This window comes from Loxodonta africana, chromosome 9, assembly GCF_030014295.1.
Source record: "Loxodonta africana isolate mLoxAfr1 chromosome 9, mLoxAfr1.hap2, whole genome shotgun sequence".
NCBI classification, from domain to species: Eukaryota; Metazoa; Chordata; class Mammalia; order Proboscidea; family Elephantidae; genus Loxodonta; species Loxodonta africana.
The window spans coordinates 5,340,586-5,367,481 of NC_087350.1; positions in this window are offsets into that span (position 1 = coordinate 5,340,586).

Here is a 26,896-nt window from a genome sequence, read left to right on the forward strand (position 1 = left end):
ACCAAGGCTGGAGGGATTCTGGCTGTGCAAGTCTGTATCTGGCTGTTCTCAGCTAACTGAGGTCCTGTCACATCAGGGTTCTTACAGTCCTCTTTTCCCAGGCCCAGGTGCGAACACTGTGTTTTCCCTACCTCCAGGTTACTGGTGCTCTTTGACTTTAGAAAGGCTCCCTAGCTCTGAGGGGCAGACATTTGGTGGGACTGGTAAGCCAGGCTTGGTCAGGTGCACCTTTCTTATCAAAGTGACATCTTGCACTTTTAGAACTGTAAGGACATCTTTTGCAGCAGATTTGCTCAAGGCAAAAGTCCTTTTATGTCCTGACTACTGTTTTCATGGTTGTTGACTCTTCATTCAAGGGGCATGAAATCCTTGACAACTTCAAATATGTCTCTATTTACTTTCATTGTTCAGTGTGAAGATTTTCATTTTGATTATGTTCAAGTGTAATCCACACTGAAGGCTGTGGTCTCTGACCTTCATCAGGTAGTTCTTCAAGGTTTCTTCATTGTCACCATGCAAGTGTCATCTGCATATCCCAGGCTGTCAGTGACATTCCTCCAATGCTGATGCCCCATTCTTCTTCATATATTCTGGCTTCTCACATTATTTGTTAGGCATAGAGATTGACAAAGTGAGATGAGAGGATACAATATTGCCACGCCGCTTTCCCATGGACATATAGAAGGGCCTAAGTCCCCCAAATGGTCCACTCACAATCTCCAATACAGCACCCCAAGGATGTCTTTATGTTCTTGCTTAACACATTCTAATGACACACAGGCACATACACACACACACTCACCAATGACGTGTTGGTAAATATTTATCAATTCACTGTCTATTGTGAGTGCTGCAAGTCTGCTTTGTGAAGACTGACAACTCACCTGATAGAAGTAATCCTGCCATGGCTAATTCCGAGGTACCAGCCTGATGTCACTGACCCCCAGTGGGTAGAGATAAGCACCACCTACTATCCCAAATTAATAGGAGTCGATGCCAGCATACCTGATCCACTTTCCTATTAGTATGTACACACATTCCACCTGCACCACGAGAAGGACCTTTAACTCCCACCCATAATATGTAAACCAAATCTCACTATATATCTCCAGAACACACAGCTCACAACTCCTGAGCACACACATATAACTAGGACCCACAACCTGAATATACAAACATACCACATTCTACTGCTCATAGTTTTACAACAAAAACCCTACGGACCATGAATACTCACGGTCATTACTACGATGATGTATATACTCCCCACACGTGCCTGAACACACACATGTACAACAAACAGTACATATATATATACTCACTGAACACCGTACACACAGTCTAGCTCTCTAACACCATCGAGCACAAAATCTCACTTCACAGGCCACGCTAATACAGACACACACCAAAGCCCACATCTCTAAACACTAATAATACACAATTCCAAAATGCAGGCACAATTTATATAAACCCTCTCAGTTTCCAAAGGTACATCCTGAATCTCCCACATCCTCCAGAACAAACACCCCTGAAAACTAGTGAAACCAAATAAACACACAACCACATACGACCTTTAGTATTAACATATTTAAGTACACCACATGGACACTGAAAATACACATACAAGCTATACCACCAAATTCTGCAAGAATTAGACCAGAATAGGCACAAAGAGGAATGCTGTCTGCTTTCATACAGACACAAAGCCTGCATACACACACCCAAAACCCAACCGTGTGTATACAGCCCACACATTCATGGATGCAGATAAAACTCCAAAATACCAACAATCCTTGCACTCTAGCTAGTATACACACACAGCCAAAGCCCCTAAGCAGCCACGTGTTCACACATGCCAGACACAACACACACAGACACACACATACATAGCCTCAATTTCTCAAAGTATACATTACCCAAAACACTATAGATTATCACACGTCTCTAGAATACAGCCTCACTTCCCCAACCTCCGAACATGCCCAAACACACCTAGAAACACCCTAACATTCTCCAAAGAAACACATGTAGAACACTCCAAGAATAATTCACCCACCCACTCGTGACTTATACACGCCAATATATACTCCCCACTCACAAGGAAGTATCTCTTGCACATCCTGAATAAATACACCGGAACCCCGCTCCAGGTCCATATCTCACATTCCAAAGCTGCCACATTCTCAGTATCTCACACATAACCATATCAACATGCCTCTACTACATGTAAACACAATTCTCCCACACCCTGTGCAAACACACAGCCCCATATTCTCATCAGACACACTGTCCTCATTTTCCAGAATACACCATACTCTCTACTGAAAAAGAGTACACACAGCCCTGGAAAATATTCATCCAAACTGCCATGCCCCTTCATGAAACACACAAGTTCTTTACCCATACAACTGGCCTCATACCCTAAATCGAACCTAAATTATCCAGGGTACTGAAAGTATGCAACAACGACCCTGTATCTTCCAACACCAATATAACCTCACAGTGCCTGCCCACACATAATCCAACAATCCAAAATACTCAAACAGAAATCAATTTCACATTTTCTAGGGTACAGAATCGCACAAACCCCAGACCGAACATGGAAGAATGCATGTGTGACTCCAGAAAAGCACGCAAAGCAACACAAATGTACAACATGCCCTGACTACACACCAGCGATCCTCCCTCACTCCCCAAATACAGAGAAAGAGCAGACCCTACACCCAAACTAATACACACAGGCACACTCCCTCAGATGCCCAAATGTACAGCAGAGAAACCCATTCCAAACCTGCTATTAGGTACACAGGATGACCCAAAATTCACGGCAGGACAGCCACGCCCTAAGTATTCCCTCGAGCCACAAATTGTAAAGAGCTCACCTCTGAGTCTCTGACTGCACACGCCTGTATCTCATGCCCTGCACATTCCCACAAAACACACTCATACTGAACCACAAATATTCATACAGACACTGCCAATCCACACATACAAATATCACTTTCCTAAGAACCCATTCACACATACACAACCCCCAAACTGTGAATTCACAGAAACACATGGCCAACAGAGTCCCAAATAACAGGCACAAAAGTACCCACACCCCTCAATTCTCTCAATCCCTACAAAGCTCACAACTACATCTCTGTCCTATTTCAAGATATACACAACACCACGCAAGTACCTACCCTCAAAAAGCAAACAAAACTTTCTCATCTCCTCAAGTACACACACGGACCACCGACAGCCTCTTAATATACACACGTGCCTCACATTTCAAATGCACCCACTGACACTCACTCCACTCCTCCAGGATGGAAACACAAATACGGTAACTTACAGCCTCAAATGCACACACAGTTGTGTGCTGGCAAAGGATTACACACCCTCATTGGCTTTCTGCAGAATTGTACACACATACAAAATGTCCCAGATACAAATGGAGGAGTGACACACAATTTACTGGTCTCAATCAAACATGCAATACTTCAGACTGGAAATCTTTTATACACACATCATTAGCAGGAGGCTTTTGTAGATCTTGGCAAACCTCTTGCATCCTTAACCCACCATGCTTGCAAGTCAATCATGATTCCATGCAGGACACTGCAAATAAATGCTTGATTTTTAGTCAGTTCAGCAAAGTCACTCACTTCGTCAGCAAATCAGTGTCATTTGAACATGAATGTTGGTTCATATGTTTTTTATGTTAACAAGGAAGACCTAAGAGAAGTGAGGTCACAGGCTGGAACTTGGCTGAATTTTCTTTGACAGGAGATCTTTCTTTGCTTAAACAGAGAGTGCTTTTCAAATCCTAAAGAATGGTTCAAAATTAGGTATTATTCACAATGTAACAGGTAATGACTTGATATACTTGTCAGTTTAAAGAGTCATTATTGAAATTTCCCCCCTCATTTTCTGTCCAGTTAGGAAAACAATCACTGCAGTCCTGAGATGCAGCCTCTGCCATTTCCCGTGGTATCAATACTGCCAGCACAGGACAAGCTGGCAACCTGAGGGCTCTGAATTCTACACAGTGAAAGGGGGTCTCCCAATGCAAAACCCACGCCTGCAAATAACCCAAGAGCCTACAGGAGGGTAAAGCATAGCAGCAATATTACCAAGGATGTTTGCGTGTCCCTTACCTTCCTTTGTAATAGAACTGACCTAAGAGAAAGCGGAAGAGCGGTGCGCTCCTGTGTGCAGGGTCTGAGGCCTCCCCTGGCACAGCCCCGCCCAGCCGCGAGACCTACCCTTGGGGACCCTGCCTTCCCTGCTCCTGCCGCGCGCCTCCCTGAAGGGGACCTTCTGCAACTGACGCCTGAGGCCGTTAGAGGGCGGCAGTTCGCGCGCCCCAGAGCCCTGTCCCTGAGGTTGTGCGCATGCGTGAGCTCCTAATGCAGGGCGGGCTTAGCTTTGCACGCTGAGGGCTCCTTACCTAAAGCAAACCCTTTGTGGTGAGTGCATTCTGACTCACAGCGACCCCATAGGACTGCATCATCCAGGGGCCGTTTTAGCCTCAGGCAGCCCTGCTGATAATTCAAACCTCCCAGACTGCCTTGCAATAAGAAATGCTTGATTTTCACATCACCTGCCTCTGCACTTCCTACTACATTGTATTTGCGTTTTTACATGCACTATACCGTTTTTTTTTTTTTTTTTTTTTATACCGTACTCTTACTGTCCCTGGCTCTACAAATCTTCTAGGAAGTCCTCAATATGTGTACTTCAGTTTACTTTTCTATGGTTTTGGGATGAGGAATACTTCACAGCCAGTGTTACTTCCTATCTACATAGCAGACACTGTGGGAAAAAAAGAAATTATTCCTTTTTTTTTTTATATAATATAAATTAATTATTCCTCTTAGCCCTTAAAATATCCGCACCAGAATTGATTCATTGTCTTGCTTTTAGGTTTTTTTTTTTTTTTTTTTTTAAAGTAAAAGCTCAATAATTAGATAGCCTTTCTCTGGAAATTGCAAGATTTTTATGATTTCTCACTCCTTGGATGACTCTCTGCATGACCCTACAGAGTCAACACATGGAGCCTCCAAGTGCACAGGCTGAGAGAGAAATCAGTTAGCTGAATAAGACTCAGTCATCACATTTTATCATTTCCTCCAATGCTCTGAAGTTGGGTGGAAGATCATCTATCATCTGTGTTCCATGACCCAAGAACAGAGATGATTTTTTTCAGTGGTCAGTGCAGGCCTTAGAGTTTTTCTACAGGGATGGTCAGAGAGCCAGTTCCAAAGGACTTTTGGCTTTGTGATTTCACTGCCAGTAGTAGCAAATTTCCTATGGGCTAATTTAATCACATATGTTTCCATGGTTGAACATTTTCAGGCAGTAGAAACGGACATTGCAGAATGTGGACATTAATGTTCCTCCACAATGCAATGTTTCAATCATTGGCTCTGGGCTCACTCATTCAAATCCAATGGTCCTAAATCCAAATAAGTATGTACAATGGGAAAAAATTGATGGACTAACTGGCAAGAGGAAGTATCAAAGAGCAAGTCTGCTTTTCTTGAAGGACTAGATGCACTGATTTGCCCCACCATCAGCCTAGATTGAAAAGCAGTTAAGGTTGCTCCATGGTAGAAGCTCAAGTCCTAAGAAAAGTCGCCAAGATTTTACTTTCCTCGATCCCCATGGCTAGCTTTTCAAAATATCAGGGCAGTTTTATTCAATCTAAATTCATCATCTAAGCTAAGGCACGAGTAGAGCTGTTCATTGTAGGTGCCAGAGAAAATACAAAGATAGATGCACGTAAGAAGCTACGACCTGGTTGCAGAGAATTAAGGTGTTGGCAATTTCCAGAGAGGCAGAAGCTGCTTGGAGGTGCTCTTTTCACAGTGGTTGGGCAAACAATGTCGATGGTGAAGATGGAAATATTCTTCGGGTCTTATCAGATTTATATTTCAAGTAAAATTCAGACAACACGAGGCAATTCATGAGGTCCACATTCTGAAATGACTTTGTCACATAATTGTAGCAAAGAGGGGAGAAGAACCCTTGTCTCTTCTCAGCTTCCAATTCTCTGCTTCTCCACTACAATACGACTGCTATTGCCTTTGTCTACATTACCCGCTTGAGTCAAAATATGTTCCCCAGGGGCAAGAATCTAAGTTAGTGCCAGGAGAGAAATTTTCTGAGTGAAGGCTATCAGTGTGGAACACTCCTCCTTCATGCCTCTCTCCTTTCCTTACACCCTCCCATCTGAAGGCCACTACTGCTGTGAGAGCAGGATTAAAGTGGGTCTCACATTACTTTTCTCATTGCAACTACTAGAGGTCAGCACCCTTCATCACCCATGACTAATTTTGCTTCAACTGTCTCTTCCTGAAATGACAACAAAATGAGTGCTCTTCAACTCATTTTAATACACTGAAAATTATGTTCATGATTAAAAAAAAGGTCACACACATTTTATTGAATGAACAGTCTACCATGACTCCCACAAAGATATGAGCACATACCTTGATGAGCCTGGATTCCAAAGTACAAGGGTGTGTGTAGGGCTTCATGGCTCAGAATGGCCAGGGAGGGGTTAGATGGGAGCAAGTGTGTGTGTGATTTGACTTTGGTGAGTAGAATCCTGTTTTGGCCTCAAGATACCCACTCATTTTAGGGCCATGGGGCTCCATCTAACACCTGAAGAACCCAGGGCGTTAGAAGAAAAAAAAAAAAAAAAACACTCATTGCCATCGAGTTGCCTCCTAAGCTCATTTAGTTTCAGAGAAATAGATTTTCTTCTCCCTCGTCCTTATATCTGCTCCCATGCCCAATAAGCCCAAGAGCTCCAAGGGCGTTTGAGGACCGTTCAATAACCCAGATGATCAAAATGGCCTGCAAGATTCTGAATAATTGGCGTGCTGGTTTGGTTTGGGTACTGTGTTTCTGTGTTTATGAAACCAAGATTCCAACTCTGGCCTTCTGACTGCAAATTCAGTTTTGTTCTTATAGGGTGAGTAAGTCATAATAGCTAAGGTTCTTTTTTTTTTTTTTTTTTTACCTCTGTAGGTTTGCCAGATAAAATACAGGCCACTTGTCAACTTCAAAGTTTTGAGAAACAATGACTAATGTTTTTGTGGAGTCCTGTTGCTGCGGCGTTCTTGGAAGCATGTCCCCATATTACACAGGGATTCCTTGGAGTCCTGTATTTTACTTGCTAAATCCAGCAAGCCTATTTCGCGGCAATTTCAAGCTTACGAAAATGTTTAAGTTCTCATTGCACAATCTAGTGTGTATGTAAGAATACAAATAGGATCATTGATCCAGAAAGGAAAAAAAAATAAACACACAAGCTTGCATTAATTTTAATGGAAAATATATACATACGGCACGGGGTATATCTATACAGGAACACACCTTAATTGTATAATGAAAAAAAGGAAACTGAAAGCACTTCTGATAAATGAGCATAGCTTCTGTTAGTTACCCTCAGTCACATACAATATTTTTGGAAAGAGGAAAAAGAAATAGAAAATGTCATCGATTTCCACTCAGATGGAGAATCTGGTTGCCAAGAAAAGGTGTGGGGGTTGGGGGAGGCGTTGCCACTGTATAATCTATCTGGAACTGTTTGACTTTTCAGAGGTATGTTTCTCTAATTACTGAATTACAGTCATTGTTAGGGATAAGATACTTGAATATGAATGTACAATATAATAACCTGAGAAACAACAGGAATCTACTTGTGGTCATGGAATTAGAGGCTGTTGGCCTTCCTTTAATACAGTGGGACTTTCCAGGAAAAAGGATCATGGGTAAGGCTGGCCATGCTGCAGCCCCCAGAGTTTTCAGTAACGAATGGGAGTTCAGGGACACAAGGACTGCTTTCTAAACAATAATGCATTCAATACTGTATGCACACACACCAAACACAATGGAACTTCTCAGAAAACCCTAATTTCAAACACTCAGATTCCTTGTGTCTATAAGGACCCCACCTTCCATTAGACAAAGTGTCCTGAATTTTGCTCATGAAGTACTGGTGCCCTTGTAATAATTCAAGAACCTACCACCTAGAGTTGGGGAACAAGGTGGCTGTAGGGGCACAAAACTAGGTATGTTGATAAGAATTGAAGTCTAGAGTAGAGCCTTTGTGCTCTGGATCTAAGAAAGAACCGACAAATGGCCATAAGAGGTTCACATGATTTGTGTTGTCAACTGTAATTTGAAGGAAACATGTACCTTTTGCCTACCTGTCAGATCCCTTTCATGGAATGTCTCCTCATCCCAACCTGCCCTGCACCCCTCCCCCACTGCAGAATGTCTGAAATCCTACATTCTACACCTGTTTAGATTCAAACTTTTCCCTCCTTTTCTTGGATCCATGAGCATCTGTTGGAGTCAGATCACGCTCTGAGTCCAGGACGTGGCGATTTCACACGCTGAAGGCTGCCAGACAGCTGTGGTCAGTGCCCAAGCCTGTAGAGATGTCTTCAGGAGGGGGTAGGCCAGGAGGGAGGGGGTGTGTTATCAGATTCCTGCCACCCGTCCAACCCTTGGGAATTCAAGTTTGACACTTCCCCTGGGGACAAGCTGTCTGAGCAGGAAAAAGGAGTGGACTCTTAATACCACCCGGAATATCCCACCTAGGAAGGCTTGAAGAGGCAGATTAGAAAAATGAGACAGGGTGTTGGGGAAAGAAGGAAAGAGGTTTTGTAGCGGACATCATGAAAAGAAACACTCAGGAGGAGATGGGGAAAACTCTCAAAGACTCACTCCTTCAAGAAAATCTAGAGGACACTTTCTACTTCAGAAAGTCCCTTCCCTGCTAGTGAGCCTGCTGGGGGCATTTCGGACAGAGTGGATGTCAACCCTTTTCCATGGGTTGGAAAAAGCTTATGAGAGTGGCAGCCTGTCTGCCTGGGATTCCTGATACAGGTTCTGTGAGTCAGTGATAGCTTGGGCCTCTTACTTCTTGGTAGACAGGGGCCTGGGAGTCTGGTTGAACTCCTCACAAGTTCTCTACCAGTAACCTGGAAGGAAGGAACATCTAATTCAATCTCAGGATTTTTTGCAGTCTTCACCAATTCCCCCTTCCATACTGTTGCCCGTCACTCGAGATTCATTGTGATGATTCCCAGTGACCAGGCAGGGAATTCGGATGACCTAACACTTCCTTGCCTTTCCTCCAACTCCATTTAAACTTTTCCTTTGTCTCAACAGCAACTCCAGTGCTGGGACCGGATATGACCATGAATCCTGGTGCCTCCATGTCTCCTTTCACTGTACTGCCCTTTCCCCCACACACTCCTGGACCTCCACAGCAAACACCCTGGATGCACCACCCACGGCCCCTCATGACTTCATCATGCCTTCCAGGCACCCCTCTTGGGCTCTCTGCTTTCCCCAGGACACTTCTTGTGCCAAGCACTGGGAATTCTGGCCCCAGTGGGGCCAGGCCTGCAAAGGTCATTGTTCAAGTGAGGACAGAAGGGAGTTCAGCAGAGCTCCCTGGAATTCAGACCTTCGTCATGGGGCAGACCCCACTTAATTGGAGTGCCCCAGAGGCTCCCAGTGGGGCAGTTGAGCATGCCCCACCCCCTTTTGGGGAAGCCTCTGCTGTGATCCCTGCCACTTCTGTTGTGGCTACTCAGGCTTGTAGGGGAGTTTGGTCCCCAGCTCTTTCTCTTCAAGCTCCACCACCAGCTGCCCAGCTGGCCTCCATTTTCCCCCAAGTGAAGGCTTGCTCAGGCCAACATGCTTCTTCTGGGGAGAAAAGCCTGGCGGTCACACAATCCAGGCCTTCGCTGGATGACTCCTCCTGTAATCCCCAGAGTGTTTACCAGAACTACCGACGTTGGCAATGTTTCAAGTCTCTGGCCCGGAGGCACCATCCCCAAAGCCCTGATACAGAAGCTCTTTCCTGCTTTCTCATGTGAGTACCCTAATCAGTGGGGACAGCTGAGATTATCCTGCAGCTTTCAAAGAGATCTTGGGGAGACATAATGGAGGTTAGGCTCTTTAGGAACACTTGAGAGAAGGTCATGAGGGTGATGGGATATGTTATGAGAAGGTATATTCCTGATAATATTATACACACCTCCCTGTGTACAACATATTCAGGTATCTTGTCTCAATTGATGCTGACCACCTTGTATGTGAAGTCATTCTTTATAATGGAATCGTTACCTTAACAATTATTTTCAAGAGACTAAACACTGCGGTAGAAACCCTGGTAGCATAGTGGTTAAGCTCTATGGCTGCTAACCAAAACGTCAGCAGTTCGAAACCACCACCCCTCCTTGGAAAATCTATGGGGCAGTTCTACTCTGTCCTGTAGTGTCACTATGAGTTGGGATCAACCCAATGCCAACGGGTTTGGTTTTGGTTTTTTTAAACGCTATGGTAAAGTGAGGAGGCATGATGTGAATTTTGGTCTCAGATCACAAACTACGTTCTTCCACTGGTCTTTACCTTCCAACAAAAGAGCTGAGCATATTTTGGCCATTGCCTCAGGAGACGTGAAACGGGCAAGGCCTAGGACAACCACTTTAAGTTTACTCCCACCCTCATTCCTCTGGAGAGTATCAGTTACAACAGGGAGGTGGTAGAGTATGCATAGTGGTGAAACGCTTGGGCTCTGTCCTCCTTAGATTTATAATCCTGAGCAAGGCATTGTACATCTTCACCCTAGAGTATCTCATCAAATAAGGAGACAATTTCAGTTCATTAACAGTAGACCTAAGAAGACGATATGACCTAATATATGAAGTGTAGTCCATAAAAAGTACCCACAAGAGCAAAACTGTCCTAGCTACACTATGTGTGAGTCGAAATTGGCAATGAAGTGCAGGGTCATGGGCTTCTGTGAATGAAAGGCAGACTGATTAGTCATGTGGGAAGCTTTATCTTTTCAGAGCAGAGCCTACATCTCTCTCAACCCTGAGCTTCCCAACAGGTCAATCAATATGGAACTCTGATCACATTCACAGGATGTTTTTCCACATACACATTGCTCTCATTGGCTGAAAGACTGAGGGCATCTTCTTCCTTTCCCCACTCCCCAGCACTCACCCAAGAATAAAGACACAGTCCACTAAACCCAAATTTCCAGCAGTCTTAGGGATTCCCTGGATTCCAAAACAGCTAATGGTATTCTGGAGGCAAAAGCACTTGAAATCTAAAACACTGGAAGAGGGACTGTCACGGACAAATAGCAAGATAGATGTGATGATGGGCAGGGGATGTGTGTAGGGGTGGGGTCAAGATGGGGATGGAATATGTATTTGTCGAAAGTTACTGACATGCATGGGTATTTAGCCCAGTCCTGCGATCCCTGGCTAGACTGAAGCCCACCATGACCCTGGAGGAGGGACTCTGGCGGTCTGTACAGGAATGGCAGCGCAAAAGCAATTTTGACCGGATGATCTTCTATGAGATGGCAGAAAAGTGAGTCCGTGGCATCCTGGCCCTGTTGGGACTGAGTGATGAGGTGTAAATGAAGAGGGAGGGTTGGTACAAATCACAGGGTCTGTGTGAGGAGGAGGTGTGCACTTGGACAGGGCTCCTGGTTCCCTGATGATCCGCTGTACCCTCAGATAACTGCTACCACCACATTCACTGCTTGGAGTTTTCTGTTCTACATTCTTTAAGAAATTCACCCCTTCTACATGTTCGATTTGTGGATGGCCTCAAACTGGAGTGTTAAGACAGAATGGGGATAAACACTGTGGATACCCATGGGGATACAGTCCAAGCTGTGGACACTCTGCAGTGAGGGGATATGCTGTACCAGACAAGTTCCTGCTTGCCTCAATATCTGTACAGATAACAGGAAATTTGGGGCCACTCTTCCTTATGACAACTGGTACAAAAGTATCCTACAACCATCCAAGAATGGCCCAGGCTGGAAAGGTGTGGTCAGGGGAAGGCAGCATCTCAGTCACCCTGTTGGACGTGTTTCTGTCCCTCATTGCCTTTCCTCCCTCGGTTTAAAAAAAAAAATCATCAAAGGAGCCTGAGGCTTTTGGGAAACCTCACATTCCACCTTTTTCCAAATGTCTCTTGGACGTCTTGCCCACCTGGTTTATATCTCAAGGCCTCAGAGCTTGAGACTAGGACCGGGACTCTAGGAACTAGTCCTTGGTGTTATCTGCAATCAACTTCATCCCATTCCAGGTTCAGGCTCTCACCTCTACCATGTGCGTTTTAGGCAAGGGCAGGAGAGGCTTGCAGAACGGTGCGCATGAGTGGGTCCTCCTGTGTGTCATGTAGGTCGGATTCAATTCAACCAACCAGTGTCAGTGTTGTGGTGTGCCATCAGGTGCTAAGGGTATGGAAACGTAGTGAGCACTATGGCTTTGTCAGGAGGAACTTCCAAGAAGGCATGGCTCATTTCCTTCACAACCTTCCTATGTTATGATTAGTTGTGCTGAAGGTGAAGGGATGATGTGGTGAACATGTAAGGGACCCAAACCTTGTTTGTGCCTCCTGGGAAATGGACTTACTGGGTACCTGGACAGGTCATTGAAGGCACATCTTTCTCCACTGCCCCATAATTGGCTGTTGCCTGGCCCTGGGGCTCCTGGTGCATCTTGCCTTCTCCTCAGCACAGCCTGTGCCTCCCTCACCCTTGTCAGGTTCATGGAGTTTCAGGCAGAAGAGGAGTTACAGATTCAGATGTTGCAGCAGAGGAATGCGTCTGTCTGCCTGCTTCCTCCGGCTCCACGCAATGTTGATCCTCACGGGTCTTCATCCACTGTGGCTGCCCAGCATCCAGGTATGGCTAAGCAAGGTCAACAGGAGCTACGGGCCCGGGGTCAAAGGAGCTATGTAGGGACTGGTTATGTTGGGAGAAGGCATTGTCTTCCCATGTGGTGCTTTTCTTTTAAGAGGGGGCAACGGCTATTTCTATCAGCAGAGACTGCCAGATGCCTGGGGTCTCCGCTACTCTTCACTACACCCTAGTAGTGAGGTGGTTACGTTTTATAACTACAGTCTCACATGGATTATCAAAAGTGGGCTCCAATATCTAATCATCTTTAAATGTGGGTCTCAATGAGACTTCTTGTAAAAGAAGTAGTTTCGAGTTTCCCCACAAGCTGACTGTCTTAGACTGTCTGCCTCTTGCATCTTCTCCTCTCACAGTGTTTGTGGCTTCAGGTGTGCCTGACTTACCAGGAACCATGACAGTGTCTCCATAATTCTGCCTTTACAACATGGGGTTGGGTGGTGACTTAGTTATCTAGTGTTGCTAGAACAGAAATACCACAGTGGATGGACTTACCAAACAGAAATTTATTCTCTCACAGTCTAGGAGGCTAGAAGTCTGAATTCAGGGTACCAGCTCTTGGGGAATGCTTTTACTCTCTGTTGGTTCTGGGGGAAGGTCCTTGTCATCAATCTTCCCCGGGTCTAGGAGCTCCTCAGCACAGGGACCTCGAGTCCAGAGGACTGGATTCACTCTGGGCACTTCTTTCCTGGTGGCATGAAGTTCCTCTCCTCTCTGCTTGTTTCTCTCTTTTTCCATTTCAAAAGAGATTGACTCAAGATACAGTCGAATCCTGTAGACTGAGGCCTGCCTCATTAACACAACTGCCTATAATCCTCCTTCATTAACATCATAGATGTTAGGATTTACAACACATAGGATAATCAAATCAGGTCCCCAAATGGTAGACAACCACAAAATACTGGGCGTCATGGACTAGCCAAGTTGACACACATTTTGGGGACACAATTCAATCTGTAACAGGTGTAAGAGCCAGAATTTGCTGCCGCATAAACATCCTCTTTCCAACCCCACCTATAGTGTTCATTCCAAGGAAGGGAGTTTCCATGGCACAGCCCCCTAAGCAACATCGACACAGAACCGAGCACCCCTGGGAGCCCAAGCGGTCCCATGAAATCCCTCCCGAAGCTGTCAAAGAGTATGTTGAGATCATGGAAGATCTCCTTGGAACTGCCCATTCAGCCACTGTGGAGCCAGATGGAAAATATGAAGAAGAAGAAAATGAGCAACAACAGGAAGAGGATGAGCTCTACCCAGACCCGGGACTCCTGAGCTACATTGACAAGCTGTGTGCACAGGAAGGATTTATCACGAAGGTGGGCCAGGACCTGAGGTTTGGTGTCTGTGGGCTCTGTTCTTTTGGCGTTCCAGCCACCAAACATCTGGAGTTTTACCCCAGACATTGTAATTAAGCTCAGTTCCTTCCTCCATGATCAATGTGTGTGTCCCTTTCTTGTGTGCATATGTGTGCGTGCGTATGAGTGTCTGAGTATGTGTAGGTCGGGGCGGTGACATTTTAATACACTACTGGGTGCAAATTCGAGAGGGAGATTATTCCTTGTCTTCTAGAACCTCTAAATCAGTGTTTACTCCTTGTCAAAGATGTTCACAAGCCTCCTCGTTCCGTTACCAGGTGGAAGCAGTTATTCACCCTCAGTTCCTGGAAATGTTACTATCACCAGAATCACAGGTAGATCCCCTGTCCTTAAGGCAGGAGCTGGAGGAAGAGGAAGGACTCACTCTCACTCAGGTAAACCAGAGGAGGAAGGGAGAATCATAACACGAAACCCACAGGATTTCATCTAACCTGACAGTGCCTTGGCTGTCACGGCTTCTGGGGAAGGCCAGCTCCAGGTGTGGGAGCAAGTGCAGAATGAGGAGGTAAGAGATAATGGAATGGCAGAGAAGAGGAGTGGAATGGTAAGCATTGCGTTTGGGAAAACCACAGAAGAGGACGGACAGGCAGAGCTGCAGTACTAGTTATTGAAGGACACTTGAGTGACTGACTTCCCTAAATCTTGTCCCAATACTATGGTCTCCACCACCCACTCAGCCATGTGTTCTCACAATCTGTACAGAATCAGTAATTATCCATTTTCCTTCCTTGCAGCTGGTAGAGAAGCGACTGCTGGAATTGAAAGGGAACGTGGGTGTGGAGGCATCCCCAACTTCAGGTGTGCCAACCAGTGAGTCACGTGGTACAGACTCTGGGACCAGTCAAGATGCAGGGAGCACAGATAACCACAACAGCCAACTACAGACGAGCAAGAAAATGAGCACAAAAAAGTTGGATGCAGATGACCTGCCAAAAGATGGCAGCGGACACAGTCATCTGTCCACGTCAAAAGAACTTGCTCTCTTTACATGGAGGCCCATGTCACAGGAACTTAAGTCTGCACAATCAACTTCTCTTCAACGGCGTCCTAGTCGCACCTACCCTAGATTGGGAAAGAGAGGAACCTTAATGTCCTTAGAAGCCTCTCCTATTAGTGAAACACCTGGAAAAGGAGAAGGGTCCAGTGAAGAAGAAAAGGAAGAGGACGAACTCCCCAGCCTTGACTTCCTCTTGGCATCTCAAGAAAGCCTACTGCCCTGGAGTCTTTCCAAGAGTCCTCTGCCTGCCTCCAACATTCTGCGCCATGGAATTCGGGGTACCTGGGGATCATCCCAGCTCCGATGTCCGGAGACAGTGAGTCTTCGCCAACCTGGAGATACAGCTGCCAAGTGTAAGATCCCAGTTCAAGTCAGAACTCCATCACTTGCTGCAAAGCGGCCCTACTCAGGGGCTGACCTTGGAGTCTCTGGGAGGCAACCCTTGACTGTGGGAGAGGTCCAACCCTCACTGCCTCTAAAAAGAAAGTGTGACCCTTCCACACATGGAAAAAGGAAGAAGCATCTTCTTAGCCAGTAGTGAGCTCTCCTCTTCTATATGTCAGACCCTCAAGTTGGGGTCCCCTAAATAAATTAAAGTTGTCAACTCCTCCCCCATACTTATTAGGCTAATGCTCCTCCCTTAACCTAGTGGTACTTCTTGGCTGTTATACAGATACGATGAGGGCAGAGAGGGAGGCCAAAGCCTGGGCAGGGTGCACATGTATTTCCATGGTGGGAGATGAAGCACAGTAGCTTTACTTTTACTTTGAAGAATAGTCCTTTGTAAATTGAGATTAAAGATAGTTTTGTTGGCAGAAATTCTCATTGACTCTTTCTTCCGTTCCTCCTCTACTGATGGATGGACTGTGGTGCTGTGAAAAGAAAAAGATACAGGTGTCCCCCGTTTTCCACATCCATATGTGACTGACTTAGCTCTTTCCTCCAGCTTTACCTGATGTCCTCAGAATGCTCCTGGGGACAGTCTGGCTCCGGCCTCTCACAGCTCATTGATAAATCGCCAGTGATCACTGTCATCACCCATTTTTCACAAGCTGTGGCTTGGTTTGGGAGCTTCCTGTGGGTATCCTATCAATATCTCTGTCTCTTAACCATCTATTAATGGAATTTGCATTTCAACCTTTCAGGCTTCTTGGCCATTAACTAATGTTTCTGTAATTGAGCCTGGAGGCTGCACTTTTCTTTAAGATGCTTTTTTTCTGTTTGCTAGGAAGATGTCGGACAATAGATCTAAAATGATCCTCAGCACACCCAGGGATTTTCCTGTGTAGTTTATTTGACTTGACAGGATCAAGACTTGGCTTCTTGGGGACATGGCTTTCTGTTTCTCTGCATTTATTCTAAGAAGTGGTATCATGAATTCTCAAGAGGACTTCTAAATAAGCAATGGTAGTGTGCTATTTCTGGTGAGGACAATAAGGAGACAGAATGTGTTGGAAGTACACTTGTGAAGATTTCTTTTGATAGTGTGTATATGAGCTATGAAAATAGAGAAGTTAGGAGGTCCCTTTGCCTTATTTCTGGAAAGGAAGGAATTTCATTCAACCGAATTGGGAAGGTCCATCCTGCTGTGGTCAAGGAGAGTGACCTCAGGTAACTTGGTAATCTTCCAAGAAGCATCCTATAGGTACTCTTCCCTTTCTTTTCCAAACGATGACTGAAATTCTGGGTTAAATTGATATAGATTTAGTCTTACACTTACATTGGAAAAAGTTCCTTACAAACAAGAGGAAACCTACCTTACAGAAGAACAATACAGCCCAGGAAAAGCGGAGATGTGATGATGTTTATGGCAGACCTGGATGCCTGGATTATGCAAGGCTAGATGTGAGCAGGGTTGGTACGAAGGGCTGAGAAGCATTGAGGTATTAGTAGTCTGATTCTTCGGGCACTTGCATAGACCCCATGTTCAGAGCACTGGGTGTTCCAGTGGTTTGGCATTTGGTGCCTGTGAGCTGCTGCATTTGTTGGGAAGTTCCTAACTGGGATCTGAATGGAGACCTCCGCGAGTAAGATTCTGTTGGGGAAAAAATCAAAATGAAGAGATGAGAAAGAGGGGAGAGGACGCCTCTGGTCTTTCCTCAGAATTGTCAAGTCCTTGCCCTCCAATCTGCACTTACCTCCTCAAATCCAAGTGCCCATGGCCTCACTTCTCCAGCCCATTCCCTTCAGTAGCTCTGATTCTCAACTTGGAAGCCCCCTGGAACTCAACAAAGTTTCCTCTCAGCCCAATGCTTTTTTCTCCAAGTTCCAAATTCTAATTTTATCGCAAGTACCTGTGAATTTTCAGGAATGCCATGTTCCAGAAGTTTCCCAGCCAGCACCATGAAGGGACCTCACAGAGTGTCCTGCTCAGCATAACCTGCAATCCTGGTGTATCCCAGGTATTTAGGGGAGTGTACATATCAAACTTCGAAAGACAATAATGGTAAGTGAAGGACAGAGCCCTGGCTCCTCCATTCCCTGGTGTTTGACTTTAGAAAACTTCCGTAAGTCCTTTACATTTCAAGATCTTCACTGGGAAAATAGCATAACACTGTACAGCTCTCAGGATGCTTGGGATATTAAAGGAGTCATGCAGCGGGTCCTTGGCACCCAGTGCTGTTGGCTCTAGGGACTGGGAGGCACTGTATATTCTCTGACCCCTGTCTTGGGTGGCTAGATGGATTTGGGTGATACTACCAGCCCTCAGGCCCCTGATGTGTGTGGATGAGGTCCCTGTTTAGTGGGCAGGGCGACATCAAATGTCACGATTCTGCAACTACCCCTTGGCTGTTGCTGTTGAAAACAGGCTTCAAGTGTGTACCCTCATGGTGTTGAATTGGCCCACACAGGTACAGGCAGGGGTGAAGGGAGCTACATGTCCTCAGACCCTTTATACCAGTGCCCAGGCAAAGCGGTAGCTCCTGGCCTGACTTCCCAGCTGAGGGGGCATGGTGAATTTTTATAGCCAAGAGACTAGTTTGGGTGCAGACAGCCCTGAGATCTGGGTTAGAGGCCTGGCAGTTATTGAATACTGCCTGACTGGTGTCAGAGTGGACAGCGGGGAGCGGGAGGTAGGTGCGGGGAGGGAAAACAGTCACTTCCCCCTGTTAGCATCTTGGAGGGGGAGGGCTTATTTTGACTCCCACACAGTAGGCAGTAGGTTAGAACCTTGCACTTAACTTTCTCAGGTCCAGTACCATTTCCATCCCGATCTGGAGGCTTCTGCAGACTCTCCGCTGCCCAGCCTCTCCTGACATGGTGAAACCTGTCCTGAATGCTACTGCTCTCCTCAGCCTGTCATGCACCAGCTGACCCAGCCAGCAGGGTGCTGGCAACCTCACAACTGGCACTTCTTTGCTGCTTCTGAACTGTCTCTCCTGCATCCTGCCGCTCAGTCCAACTCCTCAGCTTTGTCTTTGATGATCTGGGCTCCTACATTGTCATATAAAATTCATTCACTTCTTTTCATGTCTTGCATGTAAGAGGAACAACAGGAAGCATCTGATTATTTTCCCATCTTGGCCCTGCCTCCTCCTTTTTTCTCTTTATAAAATTAAGATGTATTCCAATATATATATATATTTGTTCCATTAGAATAATAAATTGAAATAAAGTCAATGTCCCCAGCCTGGGTTCAACAATCCCATTTGTATTTCTTTAGTCTAGAGTCTACAATGTTAACTTTAACATTCCCTTTAACTTCAAAGTCCCCCCAAGAATAGGTTTGCCAGTTTTAGCAAAGAAAATAAAGGCCTCCAAGGATTCCTCACATAATAATGGGGATATATTTACAACAATATTACCCCTTGTTTAACAGACATTTGAAGTCAACAAGTGGCTTGTATTTTATCTAGAAAAACTACCAAGAGGCAGAAAACAATAAGCTCTTATGACTTACCCTCAGAAGAACAGACCTGAATTTGCAGTCAAAAGGCCTGAGCTTAAATCTTGGTTCCAAACACATGACACAGCACCAAAACCAAACCAGCATACCAATTTCACAAAATCTCTGCAGGACATTTTGATTATCTGGCATATTGAATAGTCACTAAACACTCTTGAGCACCTAGGCTTAGTGGGCAGAGAGCAGATGTAAGGGTGAGGAAGGCAGAAAATCTTTTTCTCTGAAGAAAAATTGCTTACAATGCTACGGCCCTAGGATCTTCAGTTGTTAAGGTCCCATGGCCCTGAAATGGGTGGGTATCATGAGACCAATGCAAGATTCTACTCACGCAAGTCAAATCCCCATGCACACACACACTAGCTCCCATCTTTCTCCTAGCTGGCCATTCTGGGTCATGAAGCACTACTTCTCAGCTTCAGCTTCACTTGTCCCCATCACACACTCTTGCTTTTTGCAATCCAGGCTCATCAATGAATGTCCTAAATCGTTGTAGGAACCATGGTGTTATCATCTTTAAAGAAAGAACGTTTGTCTTTTTACTCACCATGAACACAATTTTCAGTGTATTATAGTGAAAATGATTTGAAAAGGTATTCATTTAGTTGTTTCCAGAGGCTTGGTAGAAAAACTGGTCTTGTGAGATGAGGGCGCTGACCCCAAGCAGTTGCAAAAAGAAAAGTCACGTGAGAACAACTTTAATCCTGCTCTCACAGCAGCAGTGGTTTTTGGATGGGAGGGTATGGCGGAAGGAGAGAGGCAGAGGAGGAGTGTTCCACACCGACAGCCTTCACACAAAAAAATGTCCCTACTGGCACTAACAACCCTGGTGGTGTAGTGGTTAAGAGCTATGGCTGCTAATCAAAAGCTTGGCAGTTTGAATCCACCAGGCACTCCTTAGAAACCTTATGAGGCAGTTCTGCTTTGTCCTGTAGGGTCACTATGAGTAGGAATCCACTCAAAGGCAAGGGGTTTGGGACTAACATAGTATCTTGTCCCTGTAGGAAGACATTTTGACTCAAGAAGGAAATGCTGCAGAAAAATGCAACAGCAGTCATGTTGTAGTGGAAAAGCAGAGACTTCCTCCAGAGAGGACAAGGGTTCTTCTCCCCCCTTCGGTACAATTATGTGAGAAAGTCATTTCATAAGGCGGTCCTCTTGAATTGCCTCATGATTTCTGAGTTTTAGCTGAACTATAAACCTGATAAGACCCAAAGAATATTTCTATTTACAGCATCTACAGTGTTTTCCCAGTCACTGTGAAAAGAGCACCTCCACGCAGCTTCTGCCTCTCTGGAAACTGCCCACCCCTTAATTCTCTGCAGCCAGGAAACAGCTTCTTGATGTGCCTTTCTTGGTATTCTCTCCGGCAGCTACAGTGTACTACTCTACTCACATCTCAGCTTAGATGATGAAGTTAGAGAGATTCAAGAAAACCACCTTAACTTTTTTTAAAGCTACTTACTGTGACTGATAAAAGCAAAATCTTGTCAACTTTTCTTAGCATTTCAGCTTGTATCATAGGGCAACCTTACATGATTTTCAATCCAGTCCTTCCTATTCTGGGAATGGTGAAGCAAATCATAGTATCTAGGCACTCAGGAAAAGCAGGCTTGGTCCTTGATTCTTCTGCTTGTCAGTGAGTCCATCGATTTTTTCCCCTGATGCACACAATGGCTTTAGGGCCATTGGATTTGACTGAGTGAGCTCAGGGCCCATGATTTAAACATTGCATTGTGCAGGAACAATCGGGTCCATATTCTGCAATCTTTTTTTCTACTACATGAAAATCTTTGACCCTGGAAGCATATGTGATTAAATTAGCCCATATGAAGTTTACCAAGACTGTCCATAAAAGAGTGAGACCAAAAGTCCCTTGGACCCAGTTGTCTGACCATCGCTGTGGGTAAGTGTAAGGAAGGCCTTGTCCACTGGTAAAAATCATCTCCATTCTTGGGTGACAGGATGCAGAAGACAGGTGATCTGCCACCCAATCTCAGAGCATTAGAGGAAATGACAAGGTGTGATGATTGAGCCTTATTCAGCTACCCTGCTTTCTCTCTCAGCCTGTGCACTTGCCGGCTCCACGTGTTGGCTCTGTAGGGTCTTAAAGAGTCATCATTCAAGGAAGTGAGAAATAATGCAAATCTCGCAATTTCCAGAAAAAGAGTATCAGATTATTGAAATTAAAAAAAAGAAAAAGAAATACAGTGACACAATTCTAGAACCGATTATTTAAGGGCTGACTGAAATTTTTTTTTTTTTGAAATTATGAATTTAGTTTAACCCACCCAGTGCTGTCGAGTCGATTCCGACTCATAGCGACCGTATAGGACAGAGTAGAACTGCCCCGTAGAGTTTCCAAGGAGCGCCTGTTTACACACTAAAAAAGAAATAATTTGTTCCCACAGTAACTGTTGTGTAGACAGGAAGGAAGTAACACTGGCTGAGATGGTTTCCTAATCACAACACAGGAGAAAAAGTAAACTGAAGGACACATATTGAGGACTTTTCCTTAAGAGATCTCTTCACATGCATTCCTGGAAGATGTGGAGACCCAGAGGACAGTGAGAGAATGTGGCAGTGCATGTAAAAACGCAAATACAATGTAGTGGGAAGTGCAGAGGCAGGTGAGGTGAAAATCAAGTGTTTCTCATTGCAAGGCAGTCCAGGAGGTTTGAATGACCAGCAGGGCTGCCTGAGGCAAAACCAACCTTTGGGTGATGAATTCCTTGCTTTCTAAGGGCAGCACTGCTGTGTGCCTTGTCCAGTAGGAAAGCTGGGAGGTTGAGGCCTGAATTAGAGGCTTTGAAGAGCAAGCTTGAGAGTGTTTGCATTTCAAATGAGTTTACTTCTCATTTTATTAACTGCCTCTTAAGCAGCAATGTTTGGATTTTGGACTGAGTGCACATTTTTTAAAGGAAGTGAATTTGCTTAGGTCTTACAGAACAGAAAGTATAATGAATCCTGGAGTTTTATTTGATTCCACAATGTTTTTTATTTCCTTTTTATTGTGGTAAATATATATGTAACAAAAGACTTGTCATTTGAACGTTCTTCACGTGCGCAGTTCAAGTTTCTTCTCTTAACCTTTGGTTTCCTACGTTCCCTTTTGGTCCTGATGAGTAGAGACCAATAGTTGCGTTTTAGTAGGCTGCTCACAAGCTTTAAAACCAGAAACACTACTCAGCAAACTAGGACATAAAACATAACTTTATGAACCATATCAGCCCAACTGACCAAGATGTTCCACAAGACTCTAGTTCTAATATTTCAAATCCAGAAAACTAATCCATCAGGGTATTTGGTTATGTCTCAGAAATATTCACAACTCTTCCCTCTATGTGCTTTATTATATGTATTAACATGTGTGCATACAGTCACATAGATGCATATACGTATTCCTACACATACACCTGTATACACACACATACACACTCATGGAAACATACCTATACACATATATGCCTACATATATGTATTTTTTCCTTGTGTATATTTTACTGATGTGGTTTACCTTCATCAGGCTTTGTACAATTCACTCTCATTCAGTGTTACCTCTCCATCATGAAAAATAACAAGTATCTACTAACTAGAGAGGAAATTCCCGTTTCCCGCTACCCCATCTCTGGTAAACACTACTGAACATTATTTTCTCCATATTTTTATTTTTCATGTCATTTCATAACTGTGATAACATACAATATCTGTTTTTTCGTGACTGATGCATTTTACTTGTTAATGTCCTACAGGTTCTTCCATGTTCCAAGGTGTTTGGGGAACTCATTTTTCTTTATTGCTTAGTAGTATTCCACTGTATGTATACAGCATATTTTAGTTATCCATTCATCCGTTGTTGGGCGGTTAGGTTGTTTCTATCTTTTTGCTATTGTGAATAGTGCTGTGGTGAACATAGGTTTGCATACGTCTGTTCATATCACTTCTTTTAGACCCCAAGGGCATACACCTGGAGTGGAATTCCTGGGTCATACGGCAGGTATATCTCCAGGTTTTTGAGAAATTGCCAGAGTGTTTCCAAAATAGCTATATCATTTTGCATTTTCACAAGCAACGGATGAAGTTTCCAATTTCCCCACATCCCCTCTAACACTTGCCATTTTTCCCTTTTTTTATTTTTATCTTACCCATTGTAAAAAAAAAAAAAAAATTGTAGTGGCTGTGAAATGGTATCTCATTGTGGTTTCTATTTGCATTTCTCTGATGCCTAATGACAGTGAGCATCTTTTCATGTGTCTGTTGGCCATTTGAATATTCTCTTTGGTGAAATGTCTCAAGTGTTGTAAAGATGGATTGAGATGTATGCCAGGCTTGGCCGCAGCTCTGACAGTCCATTCCCTGTCCATAAATGCACCTCTCTTTCCCTTGTGCACAATTTGTACTTCTCCCATGCTATGTGGGCATGGGAAGGAGCAGATATCACTCTCCTGGTTCCGAGAAAAAATATAGGGTGAGATTCAATGGAACTTGGTTGCATAGTGAGTCACAGCTGCTGACAACGAGTAACCAGGCCTTCAGGATCGTCCAAAGGAACATAGAATAGAGCCTAGACTGATGGTCCAGGTCTTTTTCTGTGTTTGGTGTGGTCTTGCACACCAGTTTTCCCTGAATTTCTCCTCACCTCTTAACACTTCATCATCACTTGAAGAATTCCCTCCCTTCCCCACAACAGAGAGTGAGTGTCAGCCAAGTTGAACAATGTGCCCAGAAGAAGAAAGAGGAAAAAGGTCACAGAAAGGCTGGATTTGGGGTCAGCCAGAGCAGAGTTTCAATCTCAGCTCTGTCACTTGCTGGCTGTGTGACCTCCAGTGTCTGAGCAGCAGCTTTCTGACCAGTAAGACATGCATAATCACATCTTATTCAGATCACACTTGCAAGGATAGAGAGAGTGTATGGAATATGCTTTCCCAGAATAGGGCCTAAATGAAGCTTTCTGCTATTTCTTCGATGAGAGTGTCCGAGTGGGGAAGGCTGGAGTGGTCTAGAGAAGATTCTATAAGGATATTGGAGTAGACTCAGGTCTGGATGAGTAGAGAGGTCAAGGAAGTCCTGGGCTTATCCATTTCTATTCCTGAGATTGTGCCTAGCTTCACTTTCACTTTACCCTGTCACAGCCCCCTCACCATGCACCGCATGTCACTGTTCCCGTGTTCTTACTCCCTGTCGACTGTGCTTTTCTAAAGGCAGGAAGCTTGTCCTTGTCTTCACTTGAACTAGGACATTAACATAAAACAATTGTAATGGTCGTATCTGCTATTATTTGCTGAATATGTTTCATGTGAGATATTGCTCAGTGCTTGTGACAGATACAGATAAAAGTCAAAGCCAGCTCATGATTTATAGGCCTTTCCCACTGTACATACTAAACACGATTCATCCAAGATCACAGAATCAGTAAGAGGCAGCCAGGTTGGTTCCCAAAGAAAAACCAAACCAGTGCTGTTGGGTCAGTTCTAACTCATGGCGATCCAACTCGTTTCACAACAGAACTGTGTTCCATAGAGTATTCTCTGGTTGAATTTCCAAAGGAGATCACCTGGCATTTGTTCCTAGGAGTCTCTTCGTGGACGTGAACGACCAACCTTTCCATCACCAGCCAGCTCCTTAATCCTTTCTGCCAGGAGCTTCAAACTGCCTTAAATCTTCCAAACTTTTACTGTTACAAATCAGGCACCAATACAGTTAGGAAAAAAAAAATACCTTTCTGTTAAACTCAGCTCTCAGAGTTATATAATTTCCACGCAATCAAACTCCCCCATTTAATTTATAGTTTTGTGAGCTTCAGCAATTTGAAATACCGTGGTGTAACCATCGTCTCAATCAACATCGAGACCATAAATTTAGATTCTCCATCACCCCACAATTGTCTTACGGATACTTATTATGAATAGCTTGAGACTCTGGTATTTTGGCAGTCACCATTTGGAGGCCACAGGGTAGAGCTGGTGTGAAGCCCTGAGAACTTCTTTCATTTGGGAACAGGAAGAAGACTGGCATCTGCCTTTATGGTGAGACCTCTTTGCCTATGGTCTCATTAAACGGGTGTGTGGAGAGTTCTCACTATAAAAAGAAGTGCACATACTACTGGTGATAAAACATATCTACATACTGTGATGTTGGGAAAAGAAGCTTCATCCAGAGAACAGACCTGTCCTGCCCGTCTCCCAAAACTATGATGATCAGGACTCTGCCTCCTTGAACCTCCTTATGCCCTTGATGGCAGCCAGGGCACAGCCCAGCAAGCTTCACTTTTCTTCTTCAGCGTAAACTCTCTCTTCATCTCATGACATATACCTCAAAAAAAAAAAAAAAATTGGCCCCATATCTCCCAGCTCTGTACATCATCGGCCCTTCTGGAAATTTCCTTCATGCAATCTTGGTGTGGGATTTTCATTCCTGGGGCAAGATGCTGAGGCTCTCCTATTCTTCTCTCCTAAACCTCAGGATCCATGTCTTACCACTTACAAATTATATAAAGGAGAGAAAATCAAATACACAAGAACACAAACAATTTAAATACTGGAAACACAAAGGCTCTAAATATACAAAACCATCTTGGAAAAGAAGAACAAAGTACAGCATGCAAACTTGAAGGTATATAATAGCACTACACACATGTAATAAAGGAAACAGTCTGGTTCTGGCATAAGAACAGACGTAGAGGCCAAAGGTATAATATTGAGACATGAATTCGTACATCTTTGCCCAATTTGTTTCAACATTGAAGCTAAGCTCATTCAGTGTGCAAAGAATACCTCTTCAACAAATGATGCTGAGACAACATGATCTCCACATGGAAAAGGATTAGGCTGGATATGTTACACCATATAAAAAAATTAACTCTAAGTGCATCGATGACCTAAATATGAGAGCTAAAATCATGAAACTCTTAAAAGTAAACATCAGGGTTATGTTTTCAGATTTTTTTTTCCCCTACATCGTCATACATATGACAGAAGAAACAAAAGAAACAGATAAACTTGTCTTGGTGAAAATTTAAATCTTTTCTGCATCAACGAGCACTATCAAGAAAATGAAGACAACTACTGATTGTGACAATATACTTGGAATCTGGACTTGCTTAAGGGTTTCATATACAAAGATATAAAGAGTGCCTAAACTAAACACATACACAAAAAAAAATGCCCAACTCAAAAAAAGGGCAGAAGACATAAATCAACATTATTCCACAGAAAATATACAAATGGGCAGTATGCAAGGGAGAAGGTGCTTCATATCATCAGTCATTAGGGAAATGCAAATCAAAATCACAAAGAGGTATCACTCCACACCACACCAACGGCTATTGACAGAAAAACCAAAAAGCAGGCAAACAAACATAGAAACTGGGCACCATGTCCATTGAAAACTGTAGAATACAGTTTGCTGGCACCTCAAATGCTTTCACAGAGAATTACCATAGACACTTCTAGGCACATAAACTAAAGAATTGAAAGCAAGAAAGCAGATACTTGGACACTGACGTTTACTGCACAATTATTCATTGAATCAAAAAGGTGGAAACAACCCAGTGTCCATGAAAAGATGACTGGATACACAAAATGTGCCATACAGATACATGCAATATTATGCAGCCATAAAGAGCAAAGAAATTCTGTTACTTGCAATAAATGGATGAACCTTGACACCACTGGCCTCAGTGAAATAACTGAAATCTCAAGAACAATTATTGCATGATTCCACTTACATGAAAATCTACAATATGCAGACATAGAGCAGATTGATGGCTAGGAGGGCTGTAGGTGGAAAATATGAGGAGTGATTGCTAAACCCAAGGCAACAACAACGAAAAGAATATTCAAAACCAAAAGATAAGATTCTGCAAAATCCTC